Source organism: Leptinotarsa decemlineata, unplaced genomic scaffold (genome assembly GCF_025532065.1).
Source record: "Leptinotarsa decemlineata unplaced genomic scaffold, Ldec_3_MD MMD2_tig00001393_RagTag_RagTag, whole genome shotgun sequence".
NCBI lineage: Eukaryota > Metazoa > Arthropoda > Insecta > Coleoptera > Chrysomelidae > Leptinotarsa > Leptinotarsa decemlineata.
The window spans coordinates 1,689,382-1,712,137 of NW_027412562.1; the positions used below are offsets into that span (position 1 = coordinate 1,689,382).

General features: G+C 32.9%; 1 protein-coding gene across 4 annotated transcripts in view; it reads right to left on the minus strand.

Moving 5' to 3' along the window:
* Window positions 1-22,756, minus strand: part of gus (splA/ryanodine receptor domain and SOCS box containing gustavus) — a 243,094-nt gene that overhangs the window by 12,765 nt on the left and 207,573 nt on the right. The window lies entirely within an intron of this gene.

Genomic DNA, 22,756 nt, shown 5'->3' on the forward strand with positions numbered 1-22,756 from the left:
ACTCGCTGATCATGCGTTTTATTATGTGTAGAGAAACCTCTAAATGTTGAAATAAATGATGTTTCTTTCTGAAACAACAAAATTGATAGGGTTACCTATATATTGATTCAGACTTGACTTGACAAATTTTCTATTTGGACGAAACTTGGTATGACACTCACGACACAATTACGAAATGGTGGACTGATGGTTCGATAATGTGTACGCCTAACACGCCTGCAAACAAAGGATCGCGACTAATCATTGTGCATTGCGGAGGAAGTAAAGGATGGGTTTCGAATTCTTTGAAATTACGTGAAAAAAACCAACCATGGTGTTGGTGTGCTTTTTGGTAATCCTGTTTTGTTGTTTTACTGTCATTGTCTTCGAATGTCTTTATAGAATATCAATTATCAAATTTCAAATATTTCCTGTTTCCTCTCTCTTTATGGTTGCTACCACGCCACCGAATAAGTGCCAGGCATGGCCAGTGAAATAATTTTAAAATTTTTAAATAAATCAAGTTTTTTGTACTTTTTCTCTGAAACTCTAAAATTGAATGTGTGGCATTTTTCTACATGATGAAAAGTATTAACTTTGTTTTTCTCATTGCAACGTCTGACTTTTTACTATAACCTCAAGTTAGTAAGTACATTTTTTACCTATTTGTATTACAATTTTGCTGCAATGTTTTTAAATTTCTTGTAAATGTCTTGATAAATGGAATAAACATTCTCGAAAGCTCGACCATATAACAAAGAGTTTTTTCAACAATGCCCAGTACTTTGACTTTTGACTGCATCCCCAACAATATATATATATATATATATATATATATATATATATATATATATATATATATTATATATATATATATATATATATATATATATATATATATATATATATATATATATATATATATATATATATATATAGTTATTCAGATTCTTATATAATCAGAAATGATTATTGAATAACGGAATTAGTTAGCTCCCTAACTATATTATTAAAGGGGATCAATACCTGAAGATGAACTCAACAACACTTTTTTATGAACGAGCACATACAACAATGAAAACAGAAATCTGAATGAGCTGGAAATTGACCTAAAATGTGACATCTAATATTTTCAGCAACTTCGTTAGTAGTGTTTTTAGCTGTCGTTTAAAAAGTGGGGTAAAATAAAGACCACAATTACTATACCAAACAAACCAATAAGCAAATGGAGTAATCATTACGTATAATACAGTTTTTTCACAACAACCATCTCGATCATCTGCTCGCTATACCGATAAAACAAACGAGTAAAAAGTAAGTGACGGCCTCCCAAGTTCCCCAATCGCGTGTCAGCTGTGTTTTCCCAACTTTAAACACACACAAAACTATTCCCGTCACTTGGAGCACCCCCACGGTTCAGCGTGCTATTGAAACAGCTGACTGTAGGAGGCAATCAACTGACATGTGTAACATTTCTCCTACGCGGTACACGGAATTTGGGTTGGATTTTTTAGAGATAAATATCGGAGGAGTTTCAATAGTACTGGCTTCAACAATTTATATTCTGATGGGATATCTGTTTCTTCAAATTCATACCATTTGCTTTTTGATTGAATAATTATAGCAATAATAATTGTATATCGATGAATAAACAAAAAACTCCACTTCAGTAAAGTTCAACCATATTTTTAGATTTTTCACTTGAGCAGGTTATTTTTTGCAAGGGGGGACTCACTTCAAATCCTGAAAAGTTGTGTGTGCTAATCCTGAAATTCGAAATCACAACAGTGGTTATATAAGATGTTAGTATACAGTCAATGGCAACTTATCCGTCTTGCGTGAACTCACGAATGGTATACATCAAGGATCTGATTTGAGACCACTTCACTTCATCATTTATGACAAATCTTTTTTACTCTGTCCTCTTATACGGTAGACATGTAAGTTAGAAGATGCTACCCTTGATAAATAGCAGGTACTGGATTATATTGACAAAGAATTACGTCGAATAGTAAACCACTAGTTCAAACACGATATTTTCTGTTTGAATCGAAATAAAACATACATTTCCCCCTTTTATCGAGGGATAAATATATATTTTCGTTACATGCCAGCAAAAAGAATTTGCAAATTTTGAATTTTTGCTAGCTCTGTATCAAAATACAAAGAAAATAATATAATGTTCTGGGAAAACATTGGAATGAGAATGAAAATTTCTTTGCTACCAGCGCAACTCAATTGTCAATTTAATCCTGAAACCATTAGAAAGGAGGAGTTTTCAGAGAACATTTTATGTTCATGCAAGAAGTCGTAAGGAGTAGCTGTTCTAAATTGGTCCACGTGCTCACCAGATATGAATCCTACAGAAGACTGAAAAAACATTTTTTTGAATTATACCACCATTGCAAAATAAGACTCAATATAACCTGCAAAGACTTATTGACAATGCTTCATTATCCCAAAATAGGGCTCTTGTTATAAAAAAAAGTACAGTGTAAATTAATATTGATTGGATAAGTTCATATAGTTTCAATGGTTCCATTAGAAGCTCTTCGACTTAAATTTTTCAATGGTGTATGTGTAGGTATTATCTCAACACAGTTTCAGTGTTACCTTTAACGAACTATGTTATGCTATGTAAACAATAAACGAAGTAGAAGCTCGAAATTTGCGACATTACATTTACAATGGGAAAATAGTGGATGATGTGAACATTACAGAAAGTTTTGCGTCAATTTTTTCATCGGTTCTTGGTTCAGAAAAATCATCCTACAACTTAGACATTACATGAACAAATTGTTTATACATCTGGAGAAATGCGTATGAACAGCACGATTTATCAACAAATAAGTCGATGAGTAGTAATTTGTTTACTTTTAGTAAAAACGCTCTTGACAAGGTAGACCATAAGACTCTATTACAAAAAATTGAATGAGTATGGAATGTCGATACATTCACTGGGATGAATCAAGTTATTTGGAAAATGGGTTCACATCTGGTATATTTCTTGCTAATTCTGGAGCGCCACAAGGCTCTAATCTAGGACCTCTTTCATTTGTTACATTCATTAATGATCTGCCACCTATGTTGAAAATGGTGTGTTATTGCAGAAAGATCTGAACAAAACTACAAATTCACTGAAAACTGAATGTAGCTACATGAATAAACTCCACTTCAGTTTAAAGAAGTGCAGCATAATATCAATAACTCGTCAGAAAGAAGCTATTATTTTTCGATAAGGAATGGATGAGGAAGTCTTGGAGAGGCGAGTGAAAGTTAATTTTTATTTTCAAATCATATCCATAGTATAGTTGAATCAGGTCATGAGTCATTAATATTATTAAAATGCTCTGTAATTCCTTAGTTAGACCAAAGTTAGAGATTACATGTATAATGTTGAGCGGATAATATCGTTCTACACTGAAAAAGGTCGAAAAACTACGGAATAAAATTTTCAGATATCTATATTTTAAATATAATCACCTATGGCCTAACTATAGAACAGTAAGAAAGACAAATTCGAAATGATGTCTATGCAAAATAGACAACAACTGACGAGTATGTTATTTATAATAATATAATTACTACACCTTTGGTGTAGTAATGAATATCACTAGAGTTTCGTTCTCAACACCAAACCGTTATTTCAACACCTTGACACGTGTTTCGATCACCAAGAGATCATCTTCAAGAGTAAGAGGAATATCTTCCTCTTGAAGATGGTCACTTGGTGATCGAAACACGGGTCGAGGGATCGAATAAGGATTTGGTGTTGAGAAAAAACTCCAGTAATATACAATTGATAATATTGTAAAGCTAGGTATTTGTTACGAGTATTTTTTGATCCCCTACAATGATGTATGATTATATTTAATGCATGTTATGATAACAATATTAATGTTATTTTGCAATCAATCATGGGTACATTTTCTCCGTGTAATTAGATCACAATGGCATGTTAGGATACAAAATATTGAATAAATGAATAAATGAATCTTGATCGAAAACAAACTTTTTATCACTAGCGCTAAAAATTTCAATAGTCTTATTTGGATTTTGCAGAAAACTTACATTCGGTTCAATATACTTTGAAGAAAATGTTTCTGGAATAAAGCAGTCGAAACCAAGTCTCATTTTGACACAGAGTAATTTACAGTTAGAGGGAAAACAGTAGAAATATCTTATGCAGCTGTATGTGAACAGAAATTTGCATTTGAAAAAACCTTGTCTCGAAACTTTTTTTGATATTTTGAAAAAATTACCAAGTTTCCGAAATTATTTTGTGGTGGCCATTCTGGCTCATCCTGTATATGTGTTCCTATACCTGCCGATATATTTTATTATAAAAAACAAAGTAACATAAGGTTGCCATAATAAGAAAAGTCAGGTTGTAAAATTGATTATTTAAATACCGACATTTTTAATAAAAGTATTTTGAGTTGTTCTAAGCAAGAATTAATTCCATAATTGATGACCCCGATTTTTTGTTTCAAAATGGTTAAGATGTTCTTGCAGAAATTACTCATTGAACCAAAACACACATCTCTAAAACTCAAGGAATGTAAACTTCCCTATGGTGAAGATTCCATTTTTTGTGGCACTTCACAAAAGCTTGTCCGACCTTATGTACCTGAAGCATTCAGAAGAAAAATATTCAATACAATGCATAATTTGTCTCATCCCGGAATTAAAGTTACCACTAAATTGATAAGCGAGATATATGTTTGGTCAAATATGAAGAAAGACATTAAAAAATGGACTCAGTGCTGTATTCAATGTCAAAAATCCAAAATTAATAAACATGTATAAGTCCAGTAGGTGTTTATGAGGTATTTAAAAGTCGTTTCGACTTGGTTGGACCACTTCCTCCATCAAATGGATATACGTACTGTTTAACTTGCATAGATAGATATTCAAGATGTCCTGAAACTTTTCCTATAACCAATATAACTGCAGAAACAGTGGCCAAGAAATTTTATGAAGGATGGATTTCTCGATTTGGAGTCCCGTTGAGAATAACGACCGACCAAGGAAGACAATTTGAATCTTCACTTTTCTAAGAATTCTCCAAATTGTTGGGTATGCAGCATATAAGAACGACAGCTTACCACCCATCGGCTAATGGAATGATTGAGAGATTTCATCGCACAATGAAGGCAGCACTGAAGTGCCATGAATCAGGAAAATGGACGGACCTTCTTTCTACAATTTCACTGGGAATCAGGGTTTCAGTAAAGGAACAATTGCAGTGTTCAAGTGCTGAATTGGTGTATGGAACAACCCTCCCAGGAGAACTTATAATAGAAAGGACTGTTCCTTTCACTACTTAACAATAGTTTCTTCAAAATCTTAGAGAAAACATGATAAAAATGAGAGCAACGCCTGGAACTAATCACGATAAACGAAAAGTATTCTTGCAAAACGAAATATCAACTTGTTTCATGTGTTCATTAGAGTTGACACTGTTAAAAAAGCCCTTCAAACACCTTATAATGGACCATTCAGGGTGATTAACAGAAACGAAAAATATTTCACTCTATTAGTAAATGGAAAACATAAAAATATTAGTATTGACCGTTTGAAACCAGCTTTTGTTGAAGAATTCGAGGGAGAAAGAACCGGAGAAAGAACATGTGAAATACAAAAGATACAGAGAAGCACCAAAAAAAATGTTCATTTCGAGTGACCATCTTCACTGGAGGGGGAGTACTGTGGTGACCATTCTGGCTCCTATACCTGTCGATATATTTTATTATAAAAAACAAAATAGCATAAGGTTGCCGTAATATGAAAAGTCAGGTTGTAAAATTGATTATTTAGAAACCAACATTTTTAATAAAAGTATTTTGAGTTGTTATAAGCAAGAATTAACTCCATAATTTTGTTTTGAAAAAATCACATATGATGACGACTTCACTGGTCACACTGACTGATTGTGTGTATTCGATAACCAGTCAATTCTACTTGAAAGTGAAATCGATTCAAACCGGCGATTTCTTGATATTACATACAGCCCATGTAACAACCTGTCTAAACAACTCACGGTTAGCTAAATAAACAAAAGCCCGATTTCGATTTACGTAAATCCACTCTAATCTCAAATAAAAACATTGAACTAATTTTCAGTTTCGCAAATACAAATACACACTCTTGAATCACGTAAAGATAACCAGACTGAACCGGTTGAATTCTAAAAAACTCCCCGCAACTGTTTCTCAATTTCAACATTTCGCAAATAAGTGAAAATTGACGAAAAATATCATTAATAAGTGAAAAATCTGTGAAAACTTACGCTCCATCGTTGCGTCGGCACGCAGCATTCAAAAACTGTAGATCCATAATCAACTTCTCGCTATCATTTTTTTGTCATGACCGATCAGTTTTCTTATGAATGATCACCGATTATTTTTTTAACGATCGTACCGACCACGGTTTGCCTTATTCGCGGTCGTTTACTGGACTGGTCTCGGTCAAACTTTATTTCTGATACAAAGGAATATTAGAATGTTAATGTTCAAGGATAAATGAGATGTCAATGGCATCGTTACAACAAAACAAAAATTCACGCCGAGGTAAAAGTACACTGCGGCTTTAGCATGGAAGAAATAATTATTGCTTGTCTGCTGAATTAGTACCGAACCTTAAGTACGGTAACGTTTGAAATTGATATTGTGTTACACTTGGCAGAGAAATCAACTTAAGGCTACCCGTACACTTGGAACTCCATTTAAGCAACTTTTCAATAACTAAAAAATTCTATTTTTTTTTATTTTCTCGTTACAAAGTTACTGCCAATCTTCAACTGGTTCAACAGCCAACCGTGTGTATCTTGGAACAACTTGTCAAATCTAGGAAGCGACTTGTAACATTTCACTGACAGAGAAAGCACTAGGATAGAAAAGGATGAAATCTAACGTGTGCGCCTATTTGGGTTTTAGAGTGGTCCTTGCCGCAAGTAGCAGCAAGGGTTGATGGTTGATTGATGATGGTCAATTATTAGTTTACGATAATGTGGAATTTACGTAATTGAATTTAAATGAGTTTGTTTTTCAGTAGCCTGTGATTTATTTAATTTCCGTTGATTAAGGAAAGATAGAAATACTCATTATTCTGAAAATGTAATTTATTTGAGTTGAAGATTAAATTTCAAAATGAAAATTTCTCGGGAAACATATTTATTAATATATCCAAACAAAATACAAACAAAAATATAATTGAATCAATAAGACTTGTGCTGATTGATGTTCTGCTTTTTCACCGTTCCTAAGTAGAAGAGCACAAATGCATGTAGTCTCGACTAAATCCATTTTAAAGCCAATGAGCGATATTAAAAATTTGCCAGTGAGCGGCTAGCCTTAGAGGCGGAAAGTGGAAGTGGAAAATAGTCGTTTCGCTGGGTTCGCCATGTAAATTGGGGGAACTGATTGCAGGAGTTCAAGAAGGTGTATTGAAAAAAATATGTTCAAAAGTACCTTTTCTACTATGGATAAGTTTCACGATATTGTTAGTGGAATCAGCGAAAGGATTTGGAAAATGCATCAATGAATGTACTGTGAAATAGATCATTGAATTTTGCGTAATACGACACGAGCGAAGCAAGGCAAAATTTGAAATCGACACCAAGACAAGTAAGCGAAAATGAGCACCTCGATTGGGTCAGATGACGTCACACGCCGAATTGTTTCCTGCAGTTTCCTTCATTTCCTGAAGACGCCAACTTGGCTGGTGAAATGCGCGTCGAGAAAAGTGATCGTTTTTGAATTAATTTTACGCTAAAGGTTCCATTTTTATACCTTTATTAGAGGAAATGAAGCAATACAAATTTCTTATTGATATTTGGAAAAAAAATCCATCCGAGAAGTCGAGTTTCAATTCGAGGGGGATACTTTGTTTTCGCTAGCTCACCCTGTATATGAGAATCGTATAAATTTTTTGAAAGTATTTATCATCACCCTCCTCAGAACGCTAATAGAAAAATTCAATACACAGAAAATAAAAAGTGGTAGAAAAAGAAAAACATTTTCACGAACTGTTGAGAATAGAAAAAGATGATGAAACACAGAGGAAATGTTTTCTTCACTTTGTGTTTTGAGCAACTTAAAATGTTGAAACTTTGTACCAACATTGACATCTCTGACAACATGTAGTTGGTAACTAAGCCATAAAAACACAATGAACTATTCTGATATAAAAGATTCCCACATTTTTTTTTTGTTTAAACATGGAGAAATAAGTCAAAACCTTCTTTTCCCAAAATCTAGATTGGTGCTGAAGAGGCAATAAGGCGAGTGTCTTATTCCGAAACATTGGATGTCCGCCATTGAGGATGATATTGTTCCATGTAAGTGAAATGTTACCTCTTTCATATACTATTTTGCGTAGCAATTCTGTAAGTGATATCTGTTTCAATTCCATAACAAATGTTTGAAGTACAAACTGAAGAGTGAAAAGTGTTTTTTGTATAATTCAAGGTTCACCGCAACCCGCAAGAGTTTATTGTGGCTCACACCTATTCACACTCGACCAAATAAACACAGCTTCTTGAAGAAGCCGATTAGTTTGTATGGTGAGTGGTCTTTCAGATCAGATGGTAAGACTACGGCTCTGCCGAACTCTAAAAACCTGATTCGGTCCCCAGCGGGGCAGGCACAAAGTATGTGCTCTGCTGTTTCATCATTTTCCAAACAGAGGCGACACACACTGTCTTCCGACAGTCCGAGTCTCTGCAGGTGATGATTCAAATGACAGTGACCTGTAAGAAGGCCTGTTAGACATCGTAGTTCATCCCTATTGTAGTCCAACAACTGTTTGGTATCAAGTTTCGAAGGGTGAATAAACGCCTTGGAGTGGTCCAATCCTGGAAGATTCTGCTAGAAGTCCAAGAGACACCTGCCATCCAGATGTCCAATCTTTGTTTGGCAAAGCGTAAAGCGATGCCAATGATTGGTTCTGGTCCGATGAAGCTGCTTGCAGCACGCTCCTTAGCAATAGAGTCAGCAGCCTCATTATCTTCCAGGCCTGTATGGCCAGGAATCCAGACCAGAGACAATCTGTTGAGTCTTCCTATCAAGGAGAGTCGTTTTTGGCAATTTGCTACCAATTTAGACATTGCTCGGTAGGAGCCAAGAGCTTCCAACGTCGCTTGAATTTCCGGGAATATTTTCATTGACTTGTGTATGAGGTTGGATTCTTCCAATTTCTCCATATAAACAATGAATTGATTGCTGCCTTTCTCAAAAATGCAAAAGATATATTGACAAACATATATACAAATACCCAATATTTTAAAATGAAAAAACAAACGGAAAAACAACGAATTCGCACCGAATTACCAGTTGGAGATAAAGTCAAAAGCAATTTATTAATTTTTTATATTTATTTATTTATATACCGTTCTACAGGTTACATCAACTATAGAACAACAAATTCCAAATTACTACAATAAGTTTCAAGGTAAAAACATTACATATAGAATTAGCTGAAGTGAAATCACAGAGATGGAACAGTAAAAAATGTTGAGCTGTCAACTTGCTGAATTGCATTTGACACATATGTTATGCGGAGGTCAACGTTTCAGAATATTTGTACGTGGTTTTGGTAGATAAAAAGGATTATCCACTCTAGAGGTTGGTCTAGATACATTGAAATTAGGTTTTTGCAGAATATGTGGGTCAATAATTAAATTATTATTCAGTTTAGAAAAAATTGTAGGGTGACAATCACTAAAATAAATGAGAAGACTTAGACGAATATAGGTTAGGTCATTCAGTGAAATTTTATTGGTATCACATAATTGGGACCATGTAGTCTATGGATTCTAACCAAAATGATTTATTTATTCAATATGTTAATGATATAACGATGCTATCCCAAGTTAATTGTCTACAAATTCTAAAGTAAAAAAGTTATGGCTGAAGATCGACTTGCACTTCGCTTTTATTGTTTTTTCGGCGCATTTAAACTGATATATTACGTAACATAAACCTCGTTTTGAGGTTAGATTCGGCAAACAATCTACTCCAATAGCACTATTGTCCTAGACGCACTTGAACGAACAAATGAACACTCGATAGCCTTCATCGCAATTTGTGAGGTTGACGAAATGAATGAAAATAAAATGAGTTTTTTCAACTTACGGATTCGACAAATCAAAGTAACGGAAACCTTGACATTTCCATCTAGCAATTAACATCTATTGATACCATATGAATACATATACATACATACATATTGATTTTCTTTTCTTCGTATCGCAATTACCGATTCAGTGAATAAAAGGATGTGGAATAATTGCACTGTTTGGAATATCTTCCTGTTGGCAAATTTATTACTGTCCAAAGTATAAACAAATAACGAGGAAGTGGATTTTATGCGATATTGTTGAGTTTCTTCACGATTCTCTTTATAACATGACGTGGTATGATAGTTTAACGCTAATAAGGAAATATTTGTTGTTCGGATTCATAACTAATAAAAATAATTTAATAACATGATAATTATAGGAATGTTCAAGTTTGCAGAAAAAAATCGCCACGGTTCGAAGTAAGACAGGTTTCTGTTTTTTCCAAATAAATAAAAGAACAAAATATTCAGTCAACTATTAGCATTTTGAGACCATACACCCAAAATATTTTCCAAGCTTAGAATTCTGATTTATGATGTATTTTTTTAATAGAAATAATCAATTCATTACCCAGTATATGAGGCTTTTGTCAATGAATATTGTTCTAATCAGAATATAAATAAAAATATGTTGAATCAAAATCAAGCTTATGAATTTCTGACTGACGATCACAAAAAAAAAGATTATTTGAATTTAGTATTTTGATTCATTTGAAATATATTTTCTTTCAGTTAACTAGTTAAGTGATCCAATAATTTTTCTGAAAAAAGGGGTTGGTTGGGGGGTTTAGGCAAAACTTGAAAATAGATATATCAGTCTATTGAGAATATTGATCAGTTCAGTTCAAATGAATAACAGGATCAATTAAAAAAAAAATGTATTCTTGCCGACGTTTCGAATTTAATTAAATTCTTCTTCAGTGCTCGAAAAGTAGTTTTTTCGTGTTGATGATAATACTATTTTAAAAATCATCAGACATATTAGATACGTATTTGAAAAATGAAAATGAAAAACACATTGCAAACAACAAATTTTCGAGACAACACCAACACAAAACGACATGAAACCTAATTATTGAAATAAATGCGTTTACATATTTATTTTAGGCAAAACAAGTTCAGTTCAAATGAATATGTGAGCGGACCACTACCTTCAATGGAAAGCAATTTGTTCAATAGCACAGGCATTTGAGGCAAAAATCACCAAAACCTTCAAAGAATTATGCAATCAATTTCTCAGAAATTGATAATTTGGTCCCAAGGAACAACATACTGAAATACTAGATTTATTTGAACTGAACTGATAAATACTCCGAGTAGACTGATATATAATTTTGAATTTCGTCTGAAATAAATAAATGCATATATTTCAATATTTGGCAAAATTCTATGCATGATCTGAACATCTTTGTATGGACTTGATTTTTTGAAATTGTTTTCTTTATTTCTGTTTTTTAGATTCTCACTTTTTGTATAAAGATGAAAAAGTACAAATTCAAAAACTCTCCCAAAAACTAATGTCAACTGAAAATATATATTTTCTTACAAATTCGTAATCTACACGTCAAATTACGTAAATATACCCTTTTTTTTTAAATTCGCGAGTATAACCAATCCGAAATTTTATCAAATTTTTTAAAGTTGATTCAAACTCATAAAACCCAAACGACTTGACCAACTAAGGTATTAAATCAATGGCGGCACCACGTACAATATATAAATGACAATGCGATATTTTCGGTGGCGGTGAAAACGAAAATGCGCGCGAAATTCAAAAAATTTTCGAAATAATTGTCCTAGATAGGCTGTCATGTAAACCGAACCACAATATTATATATGAAATGAACATGTTTTCAGATGTACTTTTGAATTTTATTTACGCCCAGCGGATTCAACATAATAGCTTGGTAGCAGTGCTGATACTCGATTATAGGCCTTTCATTCACAAAAAATGTCATGCGTCATTATCAGCCATCTTTTTCGTACTGTTTTTTTGCAAACAACCATGGTAAAGAGCCAGCAACTCATGTTTTATTTATTAATTGTAAAAAAAGTGAAAAAAAAAATAGAAGTAAGTCAAAATATTCAGAAAAAAATGTTTATACTCTATTATAATTATGTCATCTGTACATTATTCCTTATTGCATTTTTGACTCTGTAAATTTCATATATATATATATATATATATATATATATATATATATATATATATATATATATATATATATATATATATATATATATATATATATTATGTTGTATTGAATATTTCCCTCTAAAAAAATTACTAAACATATTCAATTCAGTATTTACATATTTGTCTAATTAATAATGTCATATGTACAGCCCCAAAATATTAATGGCTTGATTTATTTATTAGTTCCATAAGTAATACTCTTGTCAAATGAAACATATTTTCAATTACATCAAATAATTGATTAATAAGAATAAAACTGTAAATACTAATTTTTTTATGTTTTCAGATAGTAAACAAATGCTGATACCTAACCTCTCAATCAGCTCACTTTTTTCCTTTTTGCAGACGCCCATGATATTTGAACCACCTTTTTAATTGTTCACAATTATGAGCCTCAACTGAAATATAAACAAGTGAAGCACCATCAATGTTTTTTCCAATAATTCATTTGTTTGTAGAGATAATATTCCTTGCCCAGCCATTGTTGATTAAAACAGTACGAATGTTTTGAATTACCGCCATTTCAATGTGGCGGCTACGCTTGCGCGCGTCTTATGAAGGAAAGGCCTATTGTCGTCGGTTCATGATCGTGCATGTTCGTAGAGTTGTGGTAGAGTGGTTCGATCTTGTTGACAGGTTCACGGCGTTATCATTGATATTAGTTCACATTGTGAATGTAGAATTGTGTGTTCTATAATAAGATGTTTGATGGTGGTGTTAGTAGTGTAATTCGGCAAAACAATCTGCAGAGCCTTGATGAAAATAGTTTGGATAACATTTCGGCGGCAATAAGAAAAGTTCATCTCGCGTGCAAGTAAGTGTTAATTTCATATTTTCTCTGCCGGTCTATTTCGTTGGACTCTTAGGACTATTTGTCGAATCGAATAGAGTCCAGTCCAGGGCTCCGAGATATATTACGATAATCGTGACAAAATTATTTTCGAGACTCGGAAGCAGACATGTGCTCCAGGGTAGCTTAACTACGTGAAGCGCATGCGTCGCCGGAACATGAAATGAAAGACAACAAAATGGCACAGAGAAAAGGCGAATAGTAATAGTTCAACAATGCAGACGATCTGGACAATAATTGTGCTATGGAATGTGTTCTAATTATCACGGGCAAAATTGTATAAACACAACGAGTCCTCTTGATATTGTATTCAATATCATTGTGTGTTCATTGTGTTCATTGTGAAGCTATTGTCTCTGAAACACGTGTTTTTTAGTAAAACTGTGTGGTGAAAATCTCACAAACTGTTTCTTGAATACGTTATGGACTCTCATCAAGATCCCGATTCTCCAGATGTACCTAATCGAAGACTGATCAATTATTGTATTTTTTTCAACTCCTTGTTCCAACCTTGGGTTTCCGACAAGGGTCTATTTCTGTCAATATTAGATGTGTGAATAAAATTAAGAAGCTTCGATTTGATACATATGGTTATTTTATTTTTACTTTCCAGATCCGAAACCCATTCTAAAGAATCGGTAGAACGGTACTTGTAAATCTACAGCCAGCATTGGTTTCTATTGTATTTCTGCTGCAACATTTGACTACGTCGACGTAAAAAAATCAAAATGTCCCCAAAAAGCTGTAAACAAGTAATTTTCCAATATAATACTGTTTCTGTATATACGACTCATTAGCCATTCTGATGCAAAAAAATCATTGAATACTCTTCAGTTGAGAATTCCTTCTATCATGAAAAATGAGAAATGAAACTTTCTATGTTTTTATATCACTTTGTAGGTATACAACGAATACAATATAAAACGAATACAAGTTTATTGTATTCGTTTGAAAATGTTTTTATAGAACGACACTGCAGTAACGTTACAAATACAAAGTGGTATAAAAACATAGAAAGTTTTCTCATTTTTATGATCTATCATGTAGTAACGGCTACATCCATCAATTCGATTCCTTTTATTTACTTGAGTATGAGAAGTATATATAAGCGTTTATTTCCGTTTATCACATAGGTACTATAAGATACAAAAACCATTACATTCATGAAAATAAAAAACGACGGTACTCGACTAGTGACTCAAAACTTGTTCTGTTCCGAGATAAAAGTAAAGATGGAGTACCTACCTACACATGTATAGTATACAATGACTCAGAGAGAAAAAAAATCTAATCCAAAAAATCCTGAAAATTTTGTTATTGAATATGTTTTAATTTAAATATGTGCACTGTTTTTTGATATGTTAACATTTTCATTTGCTTGTATATTCGCGCATACCTTTATTGATGAGGCTATTTCGTGACTTCATATAAATATGCAGCTGTGTGCAATGTAGTCAAATGAACTATACGAATATTCCATTTTACATCAGGAATCATGCACCAAACGAAATCTATGTCAACAAATTCCGCATTCGCGTTAAATTTCATTTCATTTGGTCAATATTCAATATCGGAGGTGTAAAATCCATATTATATTCAGACGCGCGTCGAAAAAAGTGTTGACGTTCTTTTGTGTCGGAACAGTGCTTGTTTTGAATGTATTCTTCGTTAGAGATTTCAGTTCTATCTTTAACGAAACATGTGACACACGTTTATCCGAACTACTGACAGTTATTTCAGTTTTGAAATTGATTTCATCATAACATTATTGGGTGAACTGAGAAGTGAAAATGAGGCATATTGGAATATTTAGAAAAGAGAACTTTTTTACTGAATGAAAGGTAAAGCTGGAACCTCAAAACAAGCACTTTTCTCAACCACAAGAACTTCTCAACGAGTTTTTCACCAACCGAATTTGCATTTTCAGGAGGTGAAGAAAACTAATAAAGAGAGACTGTTTTGCTCCTCTTTATATCTAAAATGGTATATAGACAAAACATTATACGATATTCTTCAAATATAAAAGAAAAGTTAATAAGGAAACATAAGATTAAGGGAATCTTCACAGATCTTCGACTTTTCAAAAAATGCTAGGTAACCCTTGAGACAAGATGTTGGTAAATGAAAAGTCGGTGATATATGAAACAAGCTGTGAAGACTGTGGCAAAAATATATCAGTCAGTCTGAGCGAGCCATTAAAATTCGTTTCAAAGAAGACGCATATCCGATTTCGGTGACTATAAAAATCTACTGTCGTTCAACACGGTCACACAAATGAAATATGTCTGACATTGTTGAGATAGGAAGGTACATGACACTAGATTTTTGGATGCTTCTGTAATGAATTTGATTCAACTGAACATTTTGAGTATGAAGTTCCATATAAAGTTTTTCCATAACAATCACTTTCGCAATTACATATTGAATTAGAAATTCCCCAAAAATATGTAAAAAAAAATCCACAAATGTTAAATTTTACGGAAACATGATGCAAGTCTCAAAATAGGCCAGTAAAATTCATAAACTCTAATATTGGAAACGTTTTTTATAATAAATTTGATTAAACTAGAAATTTTGAGACAAATAAAACTAGTAACGTTCCATTTCTCAATGTTCCTTCATTTTATTACTAAAACAGTGCCGTGAACATTTCAATACTGTGACTTATACCCGGTGGCACAAGATATTTTAGAAAGTTGGTCTACATTGCCAGCAGATGGCGGGCAATGTATACAATATATTTGTCAGTTATTCATCTTCTTTTTTTATAAAATTATGGAATAGTGAAATGCAGATTAGGGTATCTTCTTAGAAAAACTCAATCAAAATGTAATCGGACGAGTATATACAGGCCTGAAGAAGCAATTGTATAGCGAAACACGTGTTGCGTTTTCGTGAAACCGTTTAGTGGAAATCTCACAGTGAATGATATATGAATACTTGATATTTTTCTTCACAATAACAATTACCTATCATCACTAAGTGAAATGTGAAAGAAATTCTTAAAATACCATGTATTCTTTCAATTTTTTCAAGAATTTCACAACAACAATTGATTTAGTGATGGTAATTGTTATTGTGTAGGTGTTATTGTTATTATTAGGGGTAGGTGTCATAATGAGGGGTTCGGATAGGGGCACCATCCTCTGAAAACAGGTAAAAACAGAGGAAGATTTATGAATATTTATAAACGTGTGAGATCATACTGGATAATTATACAAAAGAAATAAATACAATAACAAGGTATTACACAACTCCTATTGAATCTCATAAAATTAGGGAGATGGTTGTCATAACGAGGATTTGAAGAGAGACAGTAGCCTCTGAAAACAAAGAAGACTCAGGAATATTTATGAATGTATGAGATCATACTGGATAATTATACAAAAGAAATAAATACAATAACAAGGTATTACACAACTCCTATTGAATCTCATAAAATTAGGGAGATGGTTGTCATAACGAGGATTTGAAGAGAGACAGTAGCCTCTGAAAACAAAGAAGACTCAGGAATATTTATGAATGTATGAGATCATACTGGATAATCATACAAAAGAAATATATACTATAACAATATATTACACAAGTATTATTGTATCCGACAAAATAAGAGGGACTGTTGTTATAACGACGGTTTGGAGAGAGGCAGTAGCCTCTGAAAATAGAGGTAGAAAACAGATTGAGATTTAGGAATATTTATAAATTTATGAAATCATACTGGATAATTATACAAAAGAAATATATACAATAACAAGATATTACACAAATATTATTGTATCCGACAAAATAAGAGGGATTATTGCTATAACGACGGTTTTGTTTGGAAAGATGCAGTAGTTTCTGAACCAGACGTAAAAAACTGACTAAGATTTAGGAATATTTAAGTATGAATTTATGAGATTATACTGGATAATTATGTATATACACAATAACGTGGTATTACACAACTTCTATTATTAGGGAGGTGGTTGTCATAACGAGGGGTTCGGGGAAAGACACTAGCCTCTGAAAATAGAGTGAGCTTCAGAATTTTTTTGTCACAAATGGAACGGCCTGCATATTTTTCCAAGCATTTTTCAATCCAAAAGTCATAAACAACGAATGTATACATCAAACTCAAGAAATACATCTCTTTCGATATGGGAGCGCCAAGTCTCTTGTGCAACATTCAGACTTGAAAAGCTTCTTCGTGATCTTGACCTTGAGAAAACATCATATATCTAAGTAGTCATCGTGCTCATACACCATACAAGTATGAAGGTAACTCCCATAGAACCTCACAAGCGGCGTTGCCAGATTGGTAAAAATGTTTCGCAATGGTTTCTCATAATGAAAATGTGAGTGCTGAAAGTAATTTCGTGAGAAAGTTTCGTTTATGAATCTTGCTTTTTTGTACAATTGAAATGTAAACATGTTCGAAGGTGAATGGAACGTGTTATGTTCTTGTGGTTATTATCCAAAGAGCAGCTAGAAGTTTCATCGCGGTTCTATCATTATACTCAAGAGAAAACGGTTTCGCTGTTTTTGCCTCCCTAAAATATATATTTCTTTTGATTATGCTCGTAGTTATATCTCACTTGAACACGATTTGCTCTTCATTCATTTTGTGAAGCTCGTATTTTGAATGTATCCACATATTATAGGATAACATAAAATTTATTGTCGCTAAAGTTCTATTTTCTTTAAAAAAATAACTAGATAGATATTACTCTCAATGGTTTTCATGAAATGTCATGAGGTGTCACGAACTTTATAAAAAACTACCCACAATATGTTAAGTGAATACAAACTGTTTCTGTTATATTTCGTTGTCCTATTTTGTTACATATACATATATTCAGTATCTACTTGAAATTGTATATTATTTTATAGTTTAATATGACTAAGTAGCGATAGCTAATACGTGTAATTTTGTTTGTTTTTTTTAAAATTATTTCAACCAAGCTTTGTCAATATGATATGAATTTTCAGACAATAAAGCCTATTTTGACTTGACTTGACTTGACAACATGACACATGCAATTGAAGAGAAAAATAACTGTTAATTTCAATTACTTTTATTCCTGGAGAGACGGACAAATTTTGTTTTGTATTTATTAATAAATCTGTTTGAAAACTGTCTATTACAAGATTTCAGATTTTTGTTCCGATTTCAACTAAACCGTGAGTAGTCTCTTTCGTTCTCATATTCATCTTTTTCTTTCACAAAAAGAAAAGTGTCTATATATGTATGCCGTAAATTAGATGTACAATTCATTATATTTTAAGGACAATTGAGAACACTGCAAATTGACATGACTTTAGTTGCTTTCAATGTCCCTCACTATATTTTTTGTAATTTCTCAATGGATTTTTGGTAAATATTCGGCACAGTACTATTTCTCCAAATCTATAGTTTCATAACTCATATATGTAATTCTAGTACTTGTACCAACTCATACCAAAATATTAGAAGCATTGTTACAAAATAACATGACTTTGGTCCTGCTCATGACTTTGGTCCTGTATTTATTTGTATTTGATTAGCAAATTAGTTGAAGCAATCCTTCTTTAAACAAGCTAAATCTCTGTAATGGGAAAATAACAATGACCACTACTCCAAGGTATTACCTCGAATTGTGATGATGAGAAAAAAAAAAGATAATGAATATGATGTTAAATTGACTCCTGTGCTCTGGACCAATTGCTCGTATTTTCAACTCCAACATATCTGGAATGTTTTCGGAAAATTATGAATCTTCAAAAGTGAAGACACGGCAACATTGTTCTGCAGGTAGTGAATGGTCTAATGCCGTGCTACGTCACCTGGAGATCCGATTAGAAGGTGAGAGGTAGTTCCAGAGTCGGCTTCTGATGTTAAATCTGAAAAATTCAATTCTACCCGAGAAGAAACAGTATCATTGGAGAACAAAGGACTTGAATAATCTGGGTGACTAGTACAGCAAATGAAATTAAAAAATGGACAGTACAAAGATCAACGACGTATATATGATAAGCAACACTATGGATTTTTCCAAAGACTGCTTGGGTGAGCGGGTTAGAGTGCCTATTTTAAAAATCTGTTTAAATCTGTTTAAAATCTGTCTAAAATCAGTTTCAAATCTGTTTTTTCGTTAATCAGCTGTCGCCCCCATACGAACGACAACTCTCAGAAGTTGAGTAACTTGTGCGAGCTAAGGACTAACGAGGTCTTACCTTTTAACGTGTGATTCCTAACACGGTTGCAGAATCATCCCAGCTTCAACCAGATAAATTCTCTCGAGAAAAATATCTGGTCGAGGCAGGAATCGAACCCACGGTCTTCCGGTCGTGAGTCGGGCGCACTACCACCGCGGCCAATTCCACAACTTTGTATGATAAGATTTTACCATTAGTTTGATTTACATTGAAAGCAAAGAAAAAGGCAATATTGAAAAAAATTATGTAAATATAGTAAAATTTTCGGTGATAAAAAAGTTGTTGGGTTATGAGCAGAGTTGTAACAGGAAAGAGGGTTACCGTTGATACATTGTAGCATGCAGCAAGCACTATTCTGATGTATGTGATTGATTTTTTGAGAAAAAATTGACAAATTTGGCACTATAGGTACATATTTTGTAAAATTACTACATACAAATCAACTTGGTCAATTGCAATTTACTATGATTATATAAAAAGGATGATAGTCATTCTTGCACAACTTTGATGATATTACCAATCAAGAAAGTTAAAATTAGACTAACCGAAAACAACTTAGATAAAACGAAATGAAAATTAAGAGATGAGAAAAAGCACGAAGTTCGGCAAAAAGAGAATATAAAATGTATGTGGTTAGGGAGGGAGAGAGGGGCAAAAAAATCTGAGAAAGATCTGGAAAAAAGTTTTCGAGAAGGACAGTAAGACATTGAAAAAGAAGAAATCCCAGCAATATAGATAAGTTTCTTCAGCTGTGTTCAATGTACCATATTTAACACAACTGAAAAAGCTGTTGAATTGCGGTTTCATAGCCGAATCCATCACTTATTTCATTTCAGTTTGTCCATAAATACGAAAAATCAGAACATTCATCCTTCTATATTATATTTTTCCAAGTCCAAAACTTGCACAATTTAAGTACAAGAATTCATTCAAAAAAATGTATGTGTTGCAAATATTACCTAATTCGGTTAAAATATTTACAACTTACCCCAAAAAAAATTCGCAAGTTCCTTTCTCCCACCTAATACGTTGGCAGTTAGGGAAAATAAGAAGGTAAAGTAGGAAAATGAAGGAAATATGAATATGAACTCTTATCGAAAGATCTTCCGAAAGTTGATCCCAAACAAACAAATAACTAAATTCAAATGTATCACGAACCGATGAAACAATAATAATGAGATATAATGAGCTTCGTCTTTCATAAACTCAAGGAACATACTACTTTTTCGTACCAATATGGTTCGTTTTCTTTTTAAAAAATGCGCAGTTGCCGAACTATATAATTTGTACCTGTATTTACAAACTTCGAACGATACTGTACAGTATGTCCCACTTTTTGTTGTTTTTTTCTGTACAGGGCTCAATGAAAATATCAGAGTTTGAAGCCGGACCTGAAGTGCGAGTAATATAGATATGATGACATGGATAACAGCTTACGTATCCAACTAAACTCGTGTGACGTGATCGGATAATACGTCTGCACGTGATTTCTCATGAATGTTACATAAAAATGTAACAAGAAATAGAAATCATAATAGACGTTATTAAAGTTGAACTTGAAATCCGTTCGATCACGATGGATCTCGATAGAAATCGATAACGCAGATTCACTGTAATTGGGTTCGTTGAATTGTTGTATCTGATTTTGAGTCTCAAATCACTGAATTTTTTCATTGATGTCCGAAGAAAATGAACACGTAGAAAAGTCGAACGAACCACAAATTCGTTTTTATCTGATAGTACGACATATGTTGAATGGGGAATGTTCCTCCTGACGAAAATCAAGTATTTTTATAAAACAGCTCTAAAACAACGCATTTCAAACTTATCATTTCAACCTTTTTCTTTAAAAAATTATTTAAATACTTAAAAAAGAGGAATGAAATAATGCATTCAACATTTAAAGGGATTCGTTTCTATTTCACCATTTGGTAACATCGGTTATAGCTAATAAAGGACAATGAATCTGTTACCTGTATGAGACAAACAAAGATGACATATTTCAGAGGCGTGCTGTTCTGTTTACTTATGTTCCGAGTTCCGAGACATTCTTTAAACATATGACATTTTGTGCACCTAACCTATCTTCCTCTATATAAATAAATAACAAAACAAGTGTTGTTTATGTGGCTTGTTGTGGTGGTGGTATTGAACTATAATTTATATTTTGCCTCAATTGTTGATTTATAAAGATAATTTTCCTTTTTTAAAGTAGAATATCTAGGTATGTATAAATTATTTTAACTTGATATAGGCGCTGTTGCCAATATGTGAATTAGGAACAAATCCCTTTAAAAATTAAAACGCAACATTTGAAACATCAATTTGAATACTTTTCGAAGTGAATTTGAAAAACTCATGAATTAAACTCAACTTTATTTTGTTCAAACTTGCATTTGCTGTAATAACCCAAATTGAGGAACATTCCCCATTGAACCTGAAAAATTCGGTTTTTATCTCCTCAATCGCCGCTAAACGTCTTCCTTTCAAGGATTTCTTCAATTTTGGTAACAACAAAAAGTCGCAGCGGGGCAAATCTGGTGAATACGGTGGCTGTGGTACGAATATCATGTTGTTTTTAGCCAAAAAATTACGAACAAGCAATGACGAGTGAGCAAAAGCCTTGAATTGTTTTTCCACGACACCGGACGTTTTCTTTGTATTGCTTCCCGCAAGCGGCGCATTACTTTAAGATAATATTCCTTATTGATCGTGTGACCATATGGCAATAACTCCTGATGCACTAAGCCACGGTAATCGAGCAAAACATTGATATTCGATCGAACTTGGCGTGCTTTTTTGATTTTGCCTTTCCTGAGCTCCTCCATTGGGACGATTGGACTTTGGTTTCGATGTCATAACCATTTACCATCGATTCGTCAGCAGTTATGGTAACCCTTTTAAGCAAATCTGGATTGCCGTTGATGTCATTCAACAATTCCGAGAAAATTACACCACCACTTGTGAACATTTTTATGACTCAGAGTTCAATCAACGTATGCCACTGTCAACATTTCAAGTGTTTTTTAGCACTTGATTCCATTTTTTACACAAAATTTTATGCAAATTCTATGATACATTTATTTTGATAGCAGAAAATTGCCAGACACGCAAAACAATTCTAACTTTAATGCCTCTCACCAACAAACTAAACATACTAAATAGCTGAAAATTTGAAAAAATCTTCATGACGAGTGTACTAATATTAAAAAAATGTTAATCCAATGTAAGTTGCCCGCGAAATTTAAATATTCATGTTATTTTTCAAAGAGTACACATATTTTGGAATTTTCAGTAACCTAAAAAATGTGATAGTGATTTTCCAGTTATCAAAATTGGTGAAAAAAATGACTTGGTTGCACTTTTTGATATGGAAATTATTAAAATATTGATGTTATTTATATACCCAGGGTTTTAATTTTATATGTTGG